Source organism: Oreochromis niloticus, unplaced genomic scaffold, assembly GCF_001858045.2.
Source record: "Oreochromis niloticus isolate F11D_XX unplaced genomic scaffold, O_niloticus_UMD_NMBU tig00000508_pilon, whole genome shotgun sequence".
In the NCBI taxonomy this organism is placed as follows: domain Eukaryota; kingdom Metazoa; phylum Chordata; class Actinopteri; order Cichliformes; family Cichlidae; genus Oreochromis; species Oreochromis niloticus.
In genome coordinates this window covers 1-20,832 of record NW_020327181.1, presented here as the reverse complement: position 1 = coordinate 20,832, position 20,832 = coordinate 1, and the positions used below count along the sequence as shown (strand labels likewise).

At 37.7% G+C, this 20,832-nt stretch overlaps 1 long non-coding RNA gene across 1 annotated transcript; it reads left to right on the top strand.

Moving 5' to 3' along the window:
• Positions 1–6,045: 6,045 nt before the first annotated feature.
• Positions 6,046–9,443, top strand: LOC102082934 (uncharacterized). The gene is made up of 3 exons (XR_001223196.3): positions 6,046–7,224; positions 7,539–7,638; positions 8,813–9,443. It is a non-coding gene; the product is annotated as an uncharacterized LOC102082934 (long non-coding RNA).
• The last annotated feature ends 11,389 nt before the right edge of the window (positions 9,444–20,832 follow it).

Below are 20,832 nucleotides of genomic sequence, written 5' to 3'. Positions count from 1 at the left end.
GGTGGACCGTGGATGCTTATCCAGCAGTGGATAAAGTGCTTCACTATCTCCCTGGGTCTTTTTGTGGTGATGATACTTCCTGCACTGAATCTTGTGAAATGGTCAATGGCATGTAGATACCACAGTCCCGGCTCAAGCTCATGCAGGTCCACTGCAACAGTTTCATTGTATGTTGAAGCCATGGGTAAACCTACTGCAGGCTTATGTTTTGGTTTACCGTATCGGATGCATGTTTCACAGTTTTTTATAATATTCCTCAGGATTGTAGTGCTTTCATCATCACTATTGCCTGAGCAAGACAGAAGCTTTTGCAGTCTGTCAACTGATGCATGTCCAAATTGTTTGTGTAGTTTAAGAAGGACTGTCTCTTTATCCTTTGTTGTCATGTTTTCTGTCACAATGAGAATTTCATCTTCATCACTAGGTGTCTCACTTTTCTCTAGCTGGTTTTTATTAAGGTTGCTCTCATTTCTCAAGTTTACACAATAGTGTCCAGAAGACGTCAGTTCAAGTTTTACAGGTTGATCAAACATTGTTGCTTTGTCTTGAGCAATATCCAAGACTGCACTTGCTCTCTTTAATGAAGTCTTGCTTAAAAGCATCGGTATATCTGCTGGAACAACTTCTGTTTCTATCTTGCATCTAGTTTGTCCTATTTTTGCTGGAATTGTCACTTTCCTTGTGGATTGCACAATTTTTCCATCACCAAAGTGGAACGGCCTTGTGCTCTCTTCATCTTTTATTTTTTGCAACTCTTTCTGACATAACTCACTTACATAATCTGCGAGCCATTTTTCTCTACACACAGTTCTTGTACAAGCAGTGTCAATTACGGCAGACCCCAAAGCTTCCATCATGAAGATTTGTGTATCAGAGGGTGATTCGTTTGAAAACAAAGTAATATTACATTCTTCAACATCACTCTTTGATCCCTCAGCTTTTGCTAACTTCACATGTTCTGTTTTGTTAGGGCAGTCTTTTACCCAGTGATAAGTGCTTTGGCATACTGCACATCTTGTTCTCCTCCCATACTTGTCAAGCGGATTAGTCCCTGCAGCTATTCTTTGGGGTTGCTCTGAGTTTGAACTACGTTCACGCTTGCCTGTGTACTTTGTGAAGTAAGCGGAATCGCCCTCTTGTGGCGAAGAGACGTTATCGCCGAAAATCCTTTTCAAGGCTGATTTCATGTTATCAAAAGAGATGGTGGAACAAGCGGTAAGTGCTAGCTGTTTGTCTTTAGTATTTAGCCCCGCGGTGTCTAGCAGCTTAAATGCTAACACTGCATCTGGTAATTCCATTTTGAACTTACGTATCTTGTTGTACCGTCGTTCAAATTCGATAATGTAATCCACCATCGACGTGCCACTTTGTCTGTTGATCCGATCAAATTCCGTGTAAGCTTCGTACTGTCGATCTTTTTCTTCTTTTAAAAACACGGAGTCCAGTTTGGTTAGAAGAACATCCATACCCGTATCCGTGTTGAGGTCGTGGGCTGCGATTTTCAGTGCGCTTTCCCTCGCTCTTCCCGATAGCGACAAAGTAATCGCTAGAGCCTGCCTTTTTTTGTCCAAGTCTATAACGAGTCTCCAGATTTCAATTTCATTTTTCCAACTTTCATAAGACGTCTTCTCATCGAATGATGATGGCACTTTGTAATTCCCAGCAGCAGCCATCCTCTGCTACCAATGTTAGTCCAATAATCACACAACTGGTACGATAACTCCAACTTTAATCGTCCGCCTTCTCTCGTTCATACACACAAGAAAAGAAACTGCTCCTCCCCGAAACTCGACGTCCCCTTCCCGCCCGCGCGTAGCCATGCCCCCCTTCACTGGACACTTGCGCAGTGGGACAGATACATCTTAACAGGATAAGCGCCTGTTTTTATGCGTTGTCGTTAGCAACAACGACGGAAAAACCATCGCGTGTCCGCTTGTTTATTTTCCACATAAACCTTTCACAATAAAGCTCAAGATTAGGGATGGGTACCGGTATCCGGGGCCATGATGGCACCGGTTCTGACATAAACGGTAGTAACCAGACCGAAAAGCAGCCCAAATTTCGGTGCTTTTTTTTCCTGAGATGTGATACACTTTAGATTCTAGCCAATCATTTTACGTTTCCGAGGATAGTAGGCGGGCCCAGGTACGTACATTCTTTTAGAGCAGAGCTACAGATTAAAAATGCCCAAGGCGAAGCGGTCAAAAGTCTGGCTGTACTTCACAGCAAAAGATGCAAACCCAGCAGCCTGCAACAAGTGCTTTAAGCTGATACTGTGCAAAGGAGGTAACTCCTCAAATCCGATGAAACACCTGGCGACACATAGCGTTTTTTTAAAAGCCGAGAAATGCACCGTATTTGATAGCTTGCTGCAAGACCTCACACCGTGCACATCTACTGCGGGTGGGTTGCCTGTTATCGGACCCGGAGTTAGCAACATCCCCCAAAAACCCGAAGAGGAGAGTCCTGGCCCCTAGCCCTGTCAGCGTAGCAGAAATGATGACGGATGATGATGGCAGCAGCAGCTGTTCTTCTCTGTGTGAGTAGCTTCATGTTGTTCGTGTGTAATTTACGTTGAGTATGCTAACCACATTATTACATTAATGGTGAACTAGCAAACACCGTCGTAGTTACATGCGGCTGTCTTCTTGTTTGATGGCAGATACTCCCTTCACCCTGGCCAAAAAGGCTAAAATGACCAAAGAAAAAGTGGAAAACAGTTAAACATGAGAGGTTTTTGGACAAAGTTTGTGTTTTTTCCATTGTTTAAGCACTGCTTCCAGCCAAGAGTGAGACCATATATGCCCTATAGCTGCAGAAAAGGCTAACATTGTTATCTTTTTACAAAAAAACAGCTGAACATGAGAGGTTTTTGGACCAATTTTGTGTTCTCCATTCTTTAAGCACCGGTTCGAGCACCGTTTAAGCACCGGCACCGTTTCAAAAGTACCGGTTTGGCACCGGTATCGGATAAAACCTAAACGATACCCATCCCTACTCAAGATCCGGTTGAGACTTTTCAAAATAAACTGAATCATGTGAAAGAGTATGCAGAGTATTCACGGATGAGAAGCAAAAAAGAGCTGCCAGGTGCTAAAAAATAAACCTTAGACTCAAACGTTAGAACAGGCTTTTCCCCGCAGCACGCCGTGTAATAAATACTCACGAAGAAAATGGCGGCCGTTACAACTTATGTCTAAAAATGTATCGTTTCATGCATTGGTTAAAACACTAGACTCCAGGTACACGACGCCCAGCTGGAAACACTTCAAGCAAGTCGAGCTGCCCGAGATTCACAGAATTTACAGAAAATGTTAAATTTTTGTGATTTATATCGTTATCGGACGATAAATGTCTTATATCGGGATATGAGATTTTGGTCGTATCGCAAAATCCCTATTGCTGTTTCAGAAAGTGATTTGGGTGCTGGTGTCTTTAATGACCATATATATACCATATAATATATATGCCATAGGATACCTGCAAAATTTGCCTGCTCATGTTGGAGACTCACCTGTTTGACTTCTTTTTTTGTATGTGCCAAGCAACTGGGTTACAACAACACCCAATCTATATAATCTAAGCAGAGGTGCATCTATCCAAATCGTTACAGGCTTTCTGTGGGATACCCATTTTTGTTCAGTTCAGCAAATCCTGTATTTTCCAGTTCTGCATTTCATAGCATTACCAGGCCACTTTCCCTGTAAGAATCCATTATCTCTCTTCACTCCCAGCCAGTTGTCCGTCAGAGGAGCACAGGTGCCATCTCTTACACTTTGTTCAAAGCCAGATAGTTGGACACAAAAGAAACCTTTGATAATATCCATAAATAATCTCCCTGTCCTAATAAGCACACACAATAATCTTTCTTTTACTTTTTACACATGAACACAAACCTGACAGCGCAAAGCAAAGATGAAAACCAGCCCAAAGTGACTTTAAAGTGATTGCCACAGTGATTCTACGGTCGAAACCTGTACAGGTAGACACAGAGACTGCAGCCTGACTGCTCATAACTGTCTTTCCTTAGGGATTATTAAACTATTCTGATTGGTTGTTACCTGTTTAGGATCAGGGTTTGGCTGGTTAATTGGAGTCAGCATGCACTCAGCTGTATCATCACTCTTCTTGGTTTGCTCTTTACGTTAGCATGTTGTCTGTGCTGTTGGTTTGATTTTGTGTTGTCTGTCTGCCTAACATGCAGATTACTGAAGATCCTTTCTTAAGTAACAATTAACAACATAATTGTAACAGTAATGTAATTAGCAAATTTAATATAGGATTCAGTAAGATAACTGCATTACTAAAAATGTAATGAGATTACAGTAACAGTTTGTAACACATTCCTTGTGACACTACTTAATACATCTATCACTTGCGCTCAGGACATCTTTAACATGGGTTTTCAGGGGACACAGACACAAACAAAAACAAAAATAGGTCTGTTTTTTACAGATACAAAGCAACATTAACATCTGCATTCACTTCTACTTCATGAGCAATACACATATTATTAAGGTTATATGAAATTATGAACTTCATTACCTTTTGTGAAACTAATTCTGTCAGAAAACAGTGGAACATTTAGGTCAACAATTTAATTCTGAAATCCTAATCTTTGAAAAAGCAACACTGTCAAATCATTGAAAAGATTTAATTGTGCATGCCAGTATAAACGTGACTTAGGCGTCTGGACTGTCTGGTTATAGTAACATGGGTTTCTTTTAGCTTGCAGCTCTTCCACAGAAGAACAAAAAAACACCCCTGAAGACTCAAGATTTCTGATGGTTGGTGCAACCTTACACACCAAGTTCCTCTAACCATCAGATTTCAAACAATTAAAACACAGTAATTTATTGTTTTGTATGTATCATTATGATAGATCATCCTCAGTTATCACAATGCTCATACCTCAAAGTAAACTGTGATATATATCTCCGACTAGAGTTACTACTAAATAAAGGATCGCCCCAAAACGATCAAATGTATAAAGGCACTTTCCAGAAGAAGAAGTTAAAAAGCTTTTATTTATTGTACAAGCAATATCTGCACAGGAATTACAAATTCTGCAGACATATTACCTTCTTACTGAACCCGAATAACTCTCACACAGACGTGTCTGCTGCTTATCTCTGTTCAAACATGATGTTTCATCTTCTCTTTAAATCACATTAGTCATCTTTCTGGCATCAGTTTGGCAACTGAAGAACATACATGCTTTATCTTACATGAAAAAGCCTGTATTAAACCTGTGTCATTGTACCACGAAGACAATGATTGCAACACTGTGCTTGCAAAATAGAAGAAATAAGACAACCAGCAAATACATAAAAGATGGTAAAATTGATCCCTGTTAAGTTTCTTGTCTGCTAGCAGTGTTGGGGAGTAACAGAATACATGTACGAGCGTTACGTATTTAAAATACAAAATATGAGTAACTGTATTCTGTTACAGTTACCGTTTAAAAAGGTGGTATTCAGAATACAGTTACTTTGTTGAAATAAAGGGATTACATGGCAGCCTTTTCCTGTTTCATATGTTAGGCTTTACTCTCTCTATTTTTGTTAAAATGTTAAAATAATTTAATATGAAGGCAATAGGCAAAGTGTTACAGGCCTAACCCTAAAGAATGTAGCCTCAGCTTTTCAACGCCTCTCTCTGTCTCTCATTAGCAAAGTTGACCCAGACAACAAAGTAAAGCTAGTTTTCGGCTACGAGCCCGACATGGAACCTGGAGTATTAGCCAGAGGTCCCTTTACTACGGTTCGGAGCCGCAGACCTGTTTTATATACGTGCGGAATAGTTTTCTATATGAGATTTCTGCAAAAAGTGCAGCCTTACCTAATGTCCACCCTACTGTTACTTATTTTAATTAAGATTTAAAAATCTAGTTGGTATTGGTATGGCGAGTAACTTTCAGTAATACATCACACAGCAATAGTACATTCATGTAGTTGTAAAAAGCATGATATACTTAGTAATCCGAAGCATTCAAAATACGTTACTCTCATTGAGTAACGTAACGGAATATGTTACAAAATACATTTTGGGGCATGTATTCTGTAATCTGTAGTGAAATACTTTTTACAAGTGACCTTCCCAACACTGTCTGTGGGATACCCTTAAACCTCTGCCTTCTTAATACCATGTGAAAGGGTTTTCTCCAGAGATGGAGATGTTATTACCAAAAGGAGAAGCCAGCTGAGTCCAAACACAGTGGAAAAAATATTATTTTTAATTAAACTTTATTTTTATAGCACCAAATCACAAAAGTGCTTTATATTGTAAGATAAAACCCTACAATAATACAAGGACCAACAGAAGACCCCAACAATTATATGAACCCCTATGAGCAAGTAGGGTGACACACAAGTAGGCAGGGATTGTATTCTCAGTATCACTTATAAATATGATTCTCTTATTGATTCTTATTGGGTTCTTATTGGCTCCACTTTGAGCTCTTCCACAATCTCTAAGCAGCATATCGAAGGCATTACATTCATGCAGTACCTTCGATATGCCGCTGGGTCAAATGTTTGTGCATGTTGGAGGCATCGCCCCTTCTTGTAGAGATCAGTGCTGGGGTTGTTAGTCAAAAAAGTAATGCATTACACATATTACAAAGAACACTGTTCTTTTAAGTATTGTACTGCATTATTTACTCATTACTTCAACTGATTACATTACTTTTGTGTTACTCACTAAAATAGCTAAAACACATTGTCACATAATAACCAGTTAACAGTATAAACCATAGGAAACAGTCCCACACACCAACACAAATCCCGATCCTAATGAGGACACACGTATGAACTTTCTCTTAGTATTTAGTTATGAACACAAAGCGAAAATGAAAGCCAGCCTTTAAAGCGATCACCACAGTGATTCTACTTTAGAAACACAAACAGGTAGAAATGGAGGCTTCAAGCCTGATTGTTCCACTTGATTGTTTGGCCTCAAATATGCAAGAAAACTTTTGCGTGATGCTGTGGTCATGTGGCATTACGTTTCTGAAACACAAACAGAGAAGTGGTACATTTTCTTAGAACTGGTGCACTGGTGATGCAGGTGATGATTTAAATGATTATATAAGGCGGTGCTGCTGAAATGTATAAAAATCAAAGTGGCAAGAACCAAGTGTTCTTTGTTCCAGTTTGACTGACTTGAACGTAACAGCGTGTCTCAGCTACACTCTGCTCATCTCGAGTCTTTGCTCCTCATTTGGTAAGAATGTTTTGTTTGTATAACAAAAGTATGTACAATAAAAATATTTAATACTCAACAGGCTCATGTTCTACACCTCCAAGGAAGTAAAACAACCCTCGCTCCTGCCTCACTTTATCTACTTTTACAATCCAGACATGGGCTTAAAAACATGCTGACATTATCTGGATTCTGTAAACACACAGATCCTGCATAAGCTACATGGATGTACAGTCAGAGACCAGTCTGTGTGTTTGATAATCTTCAGTTTTCATTCAAACCATCAGATGTTGCCTATTCAATCATGTAATTGATTTATTGTAATCTTTCACCAGCTTCAGAGCATTTCACCTGCTGTTCCAGACGACTGACTTGTGCCTGAACCGCTGCAGGTTAACCAACCAACCAACCACTCATCAGTGAAATAAAAATAAGGTAAGTGTCCTGATTTGGTTTCATAAATTACTCTTTTAACAGATACATTTAGCAAGAATGCTGTGCTGGATGTCTTTTAGTGCAGGAAAGGTGATGAGTTTCTTGAGTTCAGTTTTATTCCTTTTAGATGTGCAGTACATCATTATTAATACACACCAAGCCAAACTATATGAGAGGAAAGCTCTCTGGTGTTAACGTTTAAGATGATTTCATGTCATCATGAGTTGATGATTAGTTTTAGGCTGGCAATCAGTGTGTGAAAAGACAAAATCACAAATCTAATGAGTGTCACTATAAGACATTTAGATTCAACAGCAATTTGTGGTTGTATTAAGAAATAATCACAACAAAAGTTGCCTCAAGGCGCTTTATATTGTACAGTAGATAGCACAATAATAGATACAGAGAAAAACCCAAAAATCATATGACCCCCTATGAGCAAGCACTTTGGCGACAGTGGGAAGGAAAAACTCCCTTTTAACAGGAAGAAACCTCCGGCAGAACCAGGCTCAGGGAGGGGCGGGGCCATCTGCTGCGACCAGTTGGGGTGAAAGAAGGAAGACAGGATAAAGACATGCTGTGGAAGAGAGACAGAGATTAATAACAGATATGATTCGATGCAGAGGTCTATTAACACATAGTGATTGAGAAAGGTGACTGGAAACTAACAAAGTTGGATGTACATCAGTGTAATTACACACAAGGCAAGCAGAAACTACTAAAATTAATAAATTAATAGTGAAATAAACTGCACTTTTAAAAATGTGTTAATGTCATATTTTTACATTTATGTAAGCTGTATCACAATTTTTTAAGCTTCCTACTGTGGTTTTAAGATACTAGCTCACAAATACATTTTTGATAATGGTGACCAACGACACTAAACTACCTTTAGTTGAGCAAATTCAATGTTACATAAAACTATGCTAACATTTACACTGATTATCACTGTACTAACTGATTAGCTTGTTTTGTCCCAGCTCTTTTAATTTAGTTATCAAACTGTTCACTAAAAACACCACAACATCTGACAAGCTGTTTTGTGAATTCTGATCTTCCAGTCTCAGAAAGTATGCAGATAACAAACACACACAGAGGAAATCAGTCTCTTCTTTCTGAAACTACATTATTTGTGCATTTTAATAAGAACACTATTTTCCCTTTTCTTCACCAGAGGATCATGAAGAGTCAATTTGTCTGTTTGCTGCTGGGCCTGCTTTCTGCTGTGGAGCTCTGTGCAAGCCTGGACTTCTATCTAGAACATGTCATTGGAAACATGCAGCCAGACCAATGTACTACGGTGATAAGGGAGAGAGGAATCAATCATAACACTCCATGCAAAGATCCAATCACATTTATTTTGGCCAATGAAGGCCGGGTCAATGACATCTGTTCACGTGGTAATGGAAATGGAAAACAACAAGGTGAACCATTTAAAATTGTTGAATGCAGACATGATGGTCGCAGTAAAAGTCCTAATTGTATATATGCAGGTCAACGCTATGATCGCAGGATTGTTGTTTTAAAGTGTAACAATAGAGAGCCAGTCGACTTGGATAGTACAGTGCAAATTGGCTAAATTGTTTTGAATTGTTGCTTTTTGCTTCCTTTGAAGTTTACAGCCATCCTGGCTACAATCTCATGTTATTGCTTATCATGATTTTTCTTCAGCTTACTTTAAAAAAAACAATGAATAGTGAAAATGCAATAAAGCATTTTTTCTGCACTCAGTTATCTTACATGGATTTGCTGAACTCAACTTGCCTTCTGTCTGCTGAATTGATCAAATAAACTTATTAACCAGCTTTCTGCCTCAGAGAATTTCTGTCACTTAAAATTTTCATGATTTTTACAAATTGTATTTTCCCACCTAGATTCAAAGAGAAGCTGTCTCACATTTAGTTCAGTAACATTAAATAGTGAATGAAAACAAAATGAAAACAGCGTTTTCAATAATGAATGAATTTCCATGGATTTTTGAGGTAAAGGCTGATGTTTCCTGTACCAAATGTAACAGCAAGAGTTTCACTTTAAACCTCTACACTCCTACATGTCAGGGAGAATAACTCTGGAAATGAAATATAATCTATGTAGAGTCACTACTTAGTGGGCAGAGGACAGTTATCACTTTACTGAATGCTTTAAAGTCACATGTTCTTTATTTGCTGTATGTAGATTAACAGTATATTAACAGATTTATTCATCTGTTAATCAACAGTGAACAAACTGTAGCTCTTTTCAGTGTTTATTTGTGCTCATTGAATGATCTTTGTTCAGATAATATGCTGAACTCATCTCATGTTTCTTCAAATAAGGCATCACTTGTCCAGCTGTCAAACTCTGAAAGAGTTACAGTTTCACCACTGAGCACTTTGAATGCTTATTCTTTTATTTACAAGCATTTATTTTAGCTGCATCACCATTGCCACAAAAAAGTGACTTTCAAAATCAAAATAAGACAAGAAGTAGCACGAACACCGAGACTCAGATAAGAACACATGAGCTTGACACTAGGATGGAAATAAACAAACATGGGAACACACGACGGACTTTGGAGACAAGGACAAAACACAAAGAGAGGGACACTGGAAACAGGTAAAGGAGACAAGACACAGAGACAGCACTAAGACACAGAGAGAGGGAGAGACAAGATGGGCTGGGGAGACTAAGGGGACACTGAAGACAGAACACAGAGACAAAGGCTATGACAGAAGCTGCACTTATTGAAGCTGCATCATCATTTCCATCAAGATAATGGGAACATTATTAAAGCAGAATGTTTAATCAAAAATAATGACAAAAATGGTGTTTACTAAATGAGAGGATTTACTCAAACAACATGTGCATGACTTACACTTAACTGTATGAAATACATTTGCATTCATACACAGAACTGCAGCAGGACCCGGTGCTACCATAGGCTGGATCTAAGCCATCAGCGGGACTTTGCTCACACAAACACACTCCACAACTTTCTGACTTGTATGCATCTTCTGGATACTCACAGTATTACTGACATATGCCAAACACTGAAAACCTACCTAGATGGGAGAAGTAATCACAAGAGTGGTGAATTGGTGTTTGTTTTTTTTGTTTTTTTAGCTATAACTCTTTCTTTTAACATGATGAGATTTTACTGCTTTGAAATTTCATATATCTCCTAACTTTTGATCTTTGTAACTCAATCACAGAATTTAAATTTTACAACATGCAAATAGTTTCTTGTTATTTTAACCTGTCCTACTCAAACAGGACTTAAGGACATTTCATGTGTTTACACAGTTTGTTGTGTGATTGCATCTTCTTGCTTCTTCTTGCTCCTAGCCTTTTTCTCTGAGTCAGAGAGACTGAGGTCCATGGCGTCATGTAAAACTACTTTGAAATTCTGACCATTTGATAATAAATTATGAAAACGTATAATCTGAGCATATTTGTCTTCTCTCATAAAACCCCCAGCAGCCCAGGGTTTATGAAGTTACTAGCTAGCCAATATTTGTGTGCATGCTGCTGCTGCCTCTCGTCTCATGTTAATTAAAAAAGTAACCCCACAGCTTTAATAACTTTATCTAAAAATCTCTCAGTGAAATTTACTGTTGTAGGCTTGGAAACATTTTGGGGTAGTCAATGTTAAATAGAGACAGTGCCACATTTTTTTATCTAGTCATTGTGATTAAAGAATCACATTAAAAACTATATGAAAGTTGTCTTTTAACAAGCATGTAATGACTTTATTTATTTTAGGTAGTCTTAGGTAACAAACCATTTTGCGGATGTGTTTTCCCTGCTGCCTGACCCCATCAGTCTCATAAAGCATCATTTTCTATTTGCCCTGGCGTGACAGTGGTTTCATGGCGCTACAGGTTACCTGAGCACATCAGCCAGAAACTGTCGAAGTGTGAGGTCATGAAAACGAGTGCCCGGCCATCCAGTGGGTGGTCGACCCCTCGTGCACGGCTCAGGAGTCGCTGACAGTCCCCTCTTAGGCCTTCACCAAACTGCAGCCTAAATTCATGCTCAAGCCATCTGCCATTATCTACTAGAAATGCTGTCAAACCTAAAATGAGTACTGACTGTCATGATATTGATATGGTAACAGTAAAGAGAGTAATTGATGGTATTGTAAAACCGCTACAATATATTTTTAATTTGTCTTTCCAGGAAGGGGTTTTCCACAAAAAATGAAAGTTGTGAAAGTTATTCCCATTTACAAATCAGGTGAAAAGCATTATTTTACAATCTATAGACCAGTGTTGGTTCTTTCCCAGTTTTCTAAGATACTGGAAAAACTATTAATAAAAAGATTTGATAGCTTTGTGGATAAACATGAATTGTTGACAAATAGCCAGTATGGGTGTAGAAATAATAGATCAACAGTTTTAAGTTACTAAGCAACACAACCCAGAGCACTCAAATATATTTCATATTTGTTGCAATATTTTGTGCTTTTTCTGGATAAAATTTTGAATCAGAATATTGTTTCTGTTTTTTCTTCACCAGGTAATAATGAGGATCCTCTTTATCTGTTTGCTGCTCGTGGGCAAGTTTAGAAGACAGCACATAGACGCCAGCATGAAGGCAAAGGATTGTGATAAGGTTATAAAAAGTAAACAGATCTACAATCTTGACAGCAGCTGTAAAGATACCAACACGTTCATCCTTGATAATCCAACTGAGGTCAAAAACATTTGTGTTGAGGGAAAATTTGATGAAAAACTTCAAATGACAAAAAGTCACAAGAAGTTCACAGTTGTTAAATGTGTACTAAAGAATGAGGGAACCAGAAAACCCAGATGTCAGTATGATGGAAACCGCCTCACTAACAGATATGTTGCAGTTGCTTGTGAAGATAAATTACCTGTACACTTTGCAAGAGACATTCTGGTCTTAGACGGCTAACAACTAGATTAAGTATATATGTTCAGGAAATCCCCTAATATTTTTTTTCTCTTTGGTGGAAACAAAAAATTGCTCTAAAGACTGTTAACCTGTAGCTAAATACACAATGAATTTGAATCTCTCTAAAACTGCAAAGTAATCACAGAACATCGAACGATTCCTGAAGCTCATGTTGCTTTGAGTTTGTGGTCCAAGGCTTTAACATGTCGTAACAGTAACATGCTGCCACACGCTCCACCTGTTCAGTGATTCTGTCATCATTAGAGCCGCCTGTGCAGTGCCAAAGGTAACTGTGTTTCTGTGATACTTTTACAGTCTGGGGGATGTCAATGACTAGTCTCACATTCACACATTTCACTGAACACACACGGGCTGTTTCTCTGTCAGTCACAGCAGGGGGAAGACTGTCGCTTTTTTTTGTCTTTTTAGCTTTGATTGTGTCATTTCTTTTGGAGCTTAGTAAACAAACTGAACACAGGTTAGACACTTTTTAATTTCTTTCTTTGTTTTTAGCAGCACTCCAGGGCTGTGCGCTACTCAGCAATTTTGTTTTTCCAAAACATGTTTCTTGTGTTTGCGCAATAAAAAAAAGTTACTAAAATAACATTTGGTTGCACATCGTTTTCCTTGACCCTACCTGAGCTGGTACATAATAGCCATCTTTGTATTTTATTTTATTTTATTTGATCTCTGAGCTCAAAACTCCACACTTCATTTGTCAGTAATGTGAATGGAAGCTGAATATTTGTGGTGCAGAAGATAATTTTATTTAATGAAACATGATGAATTAAAGGAAATATTTCAATGCTGATGCTTTTTAAAACTCAATCCAACTTGATTTTTAAGTGTGCATGTAAAGAGAAACCAGGACTTTAATGTATTGCATTATATACTAAAGTATTTGTTTGAGTTGGCGCATGGTAGCACACATATTGCTTGAATTTATAACACTATGAAAAAATAATAAATTAACATAATAAAATCATATCAATGCAATTTTCTCCTTTAGTCCATCATCAACAATTAAAAAATGGTACTGCCTTTGTTGGATATTTGTCTTCACATCAAAATATTGTTTAAGGCACAATCAATTATTCACAAAACAACTACTATTGAATATTAGCTTTACAGTGTGAATATTATAGATCTCTTTTTGTATCCAAATAAATGCTGTGCTCAGGTTTGCCTCCATAAAATTCTACTATAATACCATATTTTTTGGACTATAAGGTGCACTTAAAATCCTTTAATTTTCTCAAAAAATTATCAGTGCGCTTTATAATCCCGAGCATCTTATGGTCTGAAAAATACGGTAAGTAACAGACATGTAATGTTAAATGACACAAAAGTTACTTGATTCTTCCATTTATGTCTTCATCGTCTGTCATCTGTCTGCCAGAGGTGGCAAAGGTACAGACGTTCTGTGCTTAAGTATAAGTAGAGATATTAGTGTTAAAAAAATACTCCAGTAAAGGCTGAAGTACTGATTCAACTTCTTTACTTGAGAAAAATTTAAAAAGCACAGGCTCTGAAATAAATTCAAGAAAGAAAGTAAGAAAGTAAAATGAAGCTCTTTGGAGGACATTACTGATTTTATCCTAAGCAAACTGAACCTTGTGCTATATTAACATAATAAAATAATGTCAGTAGATGGGAATAAAAATTGTATTTTTTTGTCTAAGCTTTAATTCTAATACATGTATTCAGCTTGAATCAGTTATGTAGAACATGAGCAGAGAAGTTCAAGATTTCTGATGGTCAGTGCTACCTCACACACACACACACACACACACACACACACACACACACACACGATAATGGCCCTGATTGAATGAATAACTAAGTGTCTCTAAACATCAGATTTCAAGCAATTAAAACACAGGAAGTTATTGTTTTGTATGTGCCATTATGACTGATTCATCCTCAGGTATCACAATGCTGATATCTGAAAATAAACTCTGATCTATATATCCCCGACTAGGATTACCACTAAATTAGTTAATATTTCTGCTCCAGTGCTGAACTTTATTATATAAAACTCTGGAAATATCAGGAAGGAAAGAGATGAAAAATATGTTTCTTCTTTCAGCAAAAGGGCCTGCTTAAGTTTTATTAAATTCAAGCGAAAGGTGATACAAAAGTAAAACGGAAGTATAAACACAGATCTGTGCACATCTTGGGATCACCTCAAAATGACCAAATATATAAAGACACTCTCCAGAAGCAGAAGAACCTAAAAGGATTTTATTTATTGTACAACCATTACCTTCGCAAGAATTACAAATTCTGCAGACATATTATTGGCTCACTGAACCCAAATAACTCTCACGCAGACGTGCCTCCTCCTTTGTTCAAACATGATGTTTTATCTTCTCTTCAAATCACATTAGTCATGTTTTTGGCATCAGTTTGACCACTGAAGAACATACATGCTTTATCTTACATGAAAAAGCCTGTATTATACCTGTGTCACTGTACCACGAAGACAGTGACTGCAACTCTGTGCTTGCAAAATAGAAGAAATAAGACGACCAGCAATTACATAAAAGTTGGTAAAAGACACTGAGTATCTGAAAGTTTTATGTTTGTGCATCTATAGATGAGAATTTGTTTGTGTGTAAAAAAGATTTGTTTTTGCAAAAAATAACACAAGTTACACATTTTTTTGTTAAGGTCTGTTTATAGAAAGCAAAACACTACGTTTAAAACTCTGTGTTTCCCAGCTTGTTCTTGAGTTTCAACTTGCAAGTACGGATTTATATCAGATTGTTCTTCCTTCAGCTGATTGGTCAATGTTCTGTTATTGACAGGGGCTGTCGAAGTGGCGCTATACTGAGTTTCATGTCCTCCATCATCGAATCATGTCTCCCCTTTTAAGGATGTTGCTGGGACCAGAGGGGAGAGCAGTGTGGCAGCTGGAAACAGAGTGTGGCAAAGCTTATAATCAATAAAACGCATAGCAACGTGCAACGCTGTGTGTGTGGGTCCTTATTCTTGTGACAGTTTTGTTTTGTTTTAGTTTTTGCCACAACAACAGAACGACTCCAGGTGTCCATAAGGTTGCAGTTGTGGTACTTTGTCATCCAGCTAGAAATTTAAATCTTACATGTAAGTCCTCATGTTTTTAAATTGGATAATGAGTCCATACATGTGAAATTATTTTTTTTCATATTTTAAAATGTTCTGTAATGTTAGGGTTCCCACACCTGCTGAATCCGACTTTAACCCCTGACTGTACACATTGTCCTGTTTAGAGGCAAAGTCACCCTCTACAATGAAGGCAATAGAAAATAGATGTTTTTTTCTTTATTTTCCTTCTTTTTGGTCTGATTCAAGCTGAGGATAGTTGGAATTTTTTTAAAAAAAGTTAAACTACAGTTTGTGGTCCCATCTACTGACATTATTTTATCATTATGTTAATATAGTACAAGTTTCAGTTAGTCCCCAAAAGTTCTGTTCATCTGGACGTATCGTTTTCAGTGGGAGAAACATTTAGTCACTGATCCAAGTGACTTCTTCAGTCTCAGCTGACTGCAGGTTCAATCTTTCGTCACTCACTTGGATGAGCGACGAAACGTTTCTCCCACTGAAAACGCTACGTCCAGACGAACAGAATCAACTTTTAGGGATTTACTTACCTGGATGACTGAGCACGCATCAAGAAGTTTCAGTTAGCTTTGCACAAACATAGAAACTTCCACCAAAGAGATACTTAATACTTTCTTGCTTGGAGTACATTTTAGAGTCTGTACATTTTTGCGTTTACTTGAGTAATAAAGTTGAATCAGAACTTTAACTTTCACTGGAGTACTTTTTAACAGTAGTATTTGTACTTCTACTTAAGTAGAGAATGTCTGTTCTTTTACCAACTCTGGCTGTCTGGTCAGTCTTGGAACACCCACTTGTTGTCCAGCGGTGTCCTGGGAATATGGGAAGTAGACAGACTGGGGAAACAATGGGAGGAGACACAAACATGGAAACATGGAAACAGTTACGGGATACGAGACACGGAGGGAGAGAGAGAGAGCAATAGACATGGAGGAGGAAGAGAGAGACAAGGAGTGAGAGACAGAGGGAAAGAGAGAAGAGAGAGAGGCAAGACGGACTGTGGAGAACATACATGAATGCACACGACAGACAGAGGGGACATGGAATGAAACACAAGGGGGGGAACATGTAAACAGAAAAAGGAGACATGACAAACACACAGAGAGGGAGTGAGGTTCACATAGATGACAAAGACACAAAGAGAACCTAGTAGACAAGAAACTAAACTGGGATCACTTTTACCAACTTTTATGTATTTGCTGGTCGTCTTATTTCTTCTATTTTGCAAGCACAGAGTTGCAGTCACTGTCTTCGTGGTACAGTGACACAGGCATAATACAGGCTTTTTCATGTTAGATAAATCATGTATGTTCTTCAGTGGTCAAACTGATGCCAGAAAGATGACTAATGTGATTTCAAGAGAAGACGAAACATCATGTTTGAACAGAGATAAGCAGCAGACACGTCTGTGTGAGAGTTATTCAGTGAGCCAATAATATGTCTGCAGAATTTGTAATTCCTGTGAAGATATTGGTTGTACAATAAGTAAAATCCTTTTAACTTCTTCTTCTGGAGAGTGTCTTTATATATTTGATCATTTTGGGGTGATCTTTTATTTAGTGATAATCCTTGTCAGGGATTTATATCAGAGTTTACTTTCAGATATGAGCATTCTGATACCTGAGGATGAATCTATCATAATGGCACATACAAAACAAAATCTTGTCATTATATGTAACAAGTTATATATATTTTATATATAACATATAATAACAAGAAAGAAAATTGTATATTTCTTAGACACTGTGTCTGTTAAGATCTAGCCTCAGATTTTAAAACTGTGCTTGTCCGTCACAAAGCAATAAGTCACAGGTGCATAAACTCACTGTAGTAGTTTGGCAATATTAGTACAATAAAATCAATGTTAGTGCTAACACCGCTTTGACTTATATGAAGATAATATTTACCTGTGACAGCTAACACACAAACACACACACAGTATTGGGACTGAAGGGGTGCTTCACTTTCAGTCACTCTCCAACAACCTGCAGTCTTTACATTGCATCATTAGAGCTGTCAGAACATCACAGTGTCAAAATATATGAGCTGATTTAAACTTAGCACATAGACACATAATCTCACAGCAGTAAGGACAGTACACACACAATAAGTGTGAAAAGTAGCTGTTAAATAAAGTCAGCACTAAAAGAATCCTCCAAATGTGCATCTGCGAGGCTTTCAAAATAAACATGCTTCCTTTTAGACTCAAGTTTTAGAGTTTCAGACCATTTAGAGCTCACTGTGTACAAGGTTTTAAGCACAGAAAGTCAACAGTGACAAATCTGAATCTCCTTTTAGTAGAACAGTGTAAGATCATATAAGAAACTGTTGTGAAGTGAAAAGTGCAGCACAGTAAAAATAATAAATACAGTTCAAACTGTGAAGAAGGAAAAAAAATTCCAGACTATTTATTACAGATTTTGATTTTATTTTGAACCTATTAAAATATCGAAACTTCATTAGTTTCTATTCCAAAACTTTTTACACTGATGCTTTCAAAGGTTTTTTTTTTTTAACATGTATTATATGAATCAGTCCAGTTTAAAATGACAGTTGGATATTGATCCTAAACCTCAGCACTTTGTAAAATTACAGCAACAGGCCTGAACCTGCTTTGTTTCAAAGAGCTGGCTAAATGATAAGGCCACTCTATATAAATGAAGTTTAACAATCTCCCAAAGCAGCTTCACAAAGTGAGTTTCCATTCAAGGCAGGGAAAGAAAGAATAAGGTGTGACATGGAAGACACGTTCTGATAAACAAATAACTACTTTTGTTAAATTACAAATCTCTGAGTCTTGTTCACGAGTGATGAGAGAAGGGATCGGGGGATCGACAGACTGATTGGTGCTGCGGGTGCAGACGTGGACTGGAGACACTGTACCGGTCCGTCGTGGTGATCTACGTCCTTACCCTCACCAATAGTAACGAGCCTTGGGTAGTGACCTCTCTTTCACTCGGTAGTGATGGAGAAGGAGGTCTGGCCTTCTCTGCTTAGCCTGCTGCCCCTGCGACCCAGTCATGGATAAGCGAAAGAAAATGGATGGACAAATTATTGTGACTGAGTAATTCTTTTGCCCTCGTTGCACCACTTTCACTTACACTTACCTACCTGCTGAATGCCACTTTAACCTTTTGGACATATTTGATATTCACTGCAATATTATAGCTTTAGCTGCACTAAATTCTTAATCCAAAGTGCGTTTCTGTTTTCCCTCTTTTAGTTTTCCAGTCGAGTTTCAACGCAGGAGAATCCTCAAATAAAACCAAGAGAGAAACAATGTGGGGAAAAAAGCTTTTGTGAAATTTTTGAAGATTGCATATCTGTCATATCTGTCAAGATGACTGAAGGAAAGTGTAATGCAGAAATGTCACGTAAGAAAATCTAAAATAACTACAGTTATAAGGATATCAATATATCCGTATATACCGAAGACTTCATAATCTACCAAATATGGACAGCATTACATGACTTGATCTTGATTTTGTGATCTCTTATAATATGGATATTTTTACATATTTACTTGCATAGCTCACATAGTGCAAGCTTTAACTGATTTCTGTTTAGACAGAATTCATTCAAACTGGTTTGGATATGAAGGTGCTGACCTTTCCTCTGGCAAATATATGAACTCACTGCAAACAATCTGACTTTTCAGAGAGTTTCCTACATTGAAGATCTTCCTCATTCAGCCAACTCCTGCCAACAACTGTGGGTGTTCAAGGCAACCAATCACTCTTTGGCTAACTGAAAAAAAGAAGACAAGGTGAGACATCTTTGCTAGTTATTGTTTGGAGCATTAGCATCATCTAATTTGTAGTTTTAAATATGTATTGGAACTTTGCTTTAATAAGTAAGCATGTTTAACATTTAGGAAACAAAAATAAGAAGTCAATAAATTAATTTAAAAAATACTGATTCATATACTCACTCTGTTTATTTTCTTTGCTATAGAAATGAAAATGAAGTAAACATACAATGAAGACTCCCATTTTCCTGCTGGTGGCGCTCTCTGGCATTGTGCTCTGCATGGCTAACGGACGTGTTGGGAAATTCCAAAACCAGCATATCATCAGCACGATCCCACACAGGGAATGTGATTATCTGATAGCAAACAGGAACATCAGACATAATAAAGGTAACTGTAAGTTCACAAATACCTTCATCATTAGTAGCTTTGACTAATTTGTGATCAAAATCTTATCAAAGGGAATACAAATCTTTATGAAAGCCCCACAGAAATGGGCATTCTGCATTGTGAACTGTTGGAAGGAAAACAGACAAACCTTGTACATACAGGGAAGAAAGGATATTGTAATTGCATAATTGCATGTGACAAAGTCAATAATTTACTTCCTAGAGAACACTCAGATAGGTAGGTGGGGTTAGGGGTAGGTAGGTAGGTAGATAGATAGATATCTAGGAGGGAAGGAGGGAGGGAGAGAATAGGAGGCAAATCAACAGTAAACAATGTCTAATTAATATTGTGCTGAACACGGTTCAAAACATTCAGTAAGCCACACTATTGTCTATTGTCTGTCTACTATTAACTATTGTAGCTAGATTGGTAACAAACGTAAAAAACTGAAGTTTTCACTATCCTAATAATTAACTTTATCTTGTTGTATCTCTGTTGTTATGTTTCTGTATATTTTGACCTTTTCAAGAAACTATAAACACTTAACAATACAAGATATGAAAAACAGGCATCTTTTGCAGAGGTCAGGTGTCGGGGGCCCAAATTCCAGGTCTGTCTTCTAGTATATAACACAATCATCTTTCTTGTGGGGAAGGAGCCTGAGTTAGAGCAGGAAGTTACACCATATTGAGATTGTTGGGCTAGCCTCAACACAAGTCTTGGCCTCTTTAGTCTCCTTGAGGGAGGTTTGACTTCGTGCCATTGTTGGCTGGACTCTGTGCTCATTGATATCACAATATCAGTGAGTTAAGACACCATGTGTTTATGTTCTGTGTGGCGCGCAACAAGAAGAGAGGCAAGACATGTCTGACAGAGAGAGAACATATCAGCCTTCAATGACAGTTTATTAAAAAGTTTATTGGAGGTTATTTGCTGTGGTATTGAACTTCTGTGTTAATGAGAGTGTTTCATTAATAATAAACACACTCTATAATGAGCGCCTCTTTGGCTTTCAGAACCGTTTCATTTGTTCGCAAGCTTTGTGACGTACG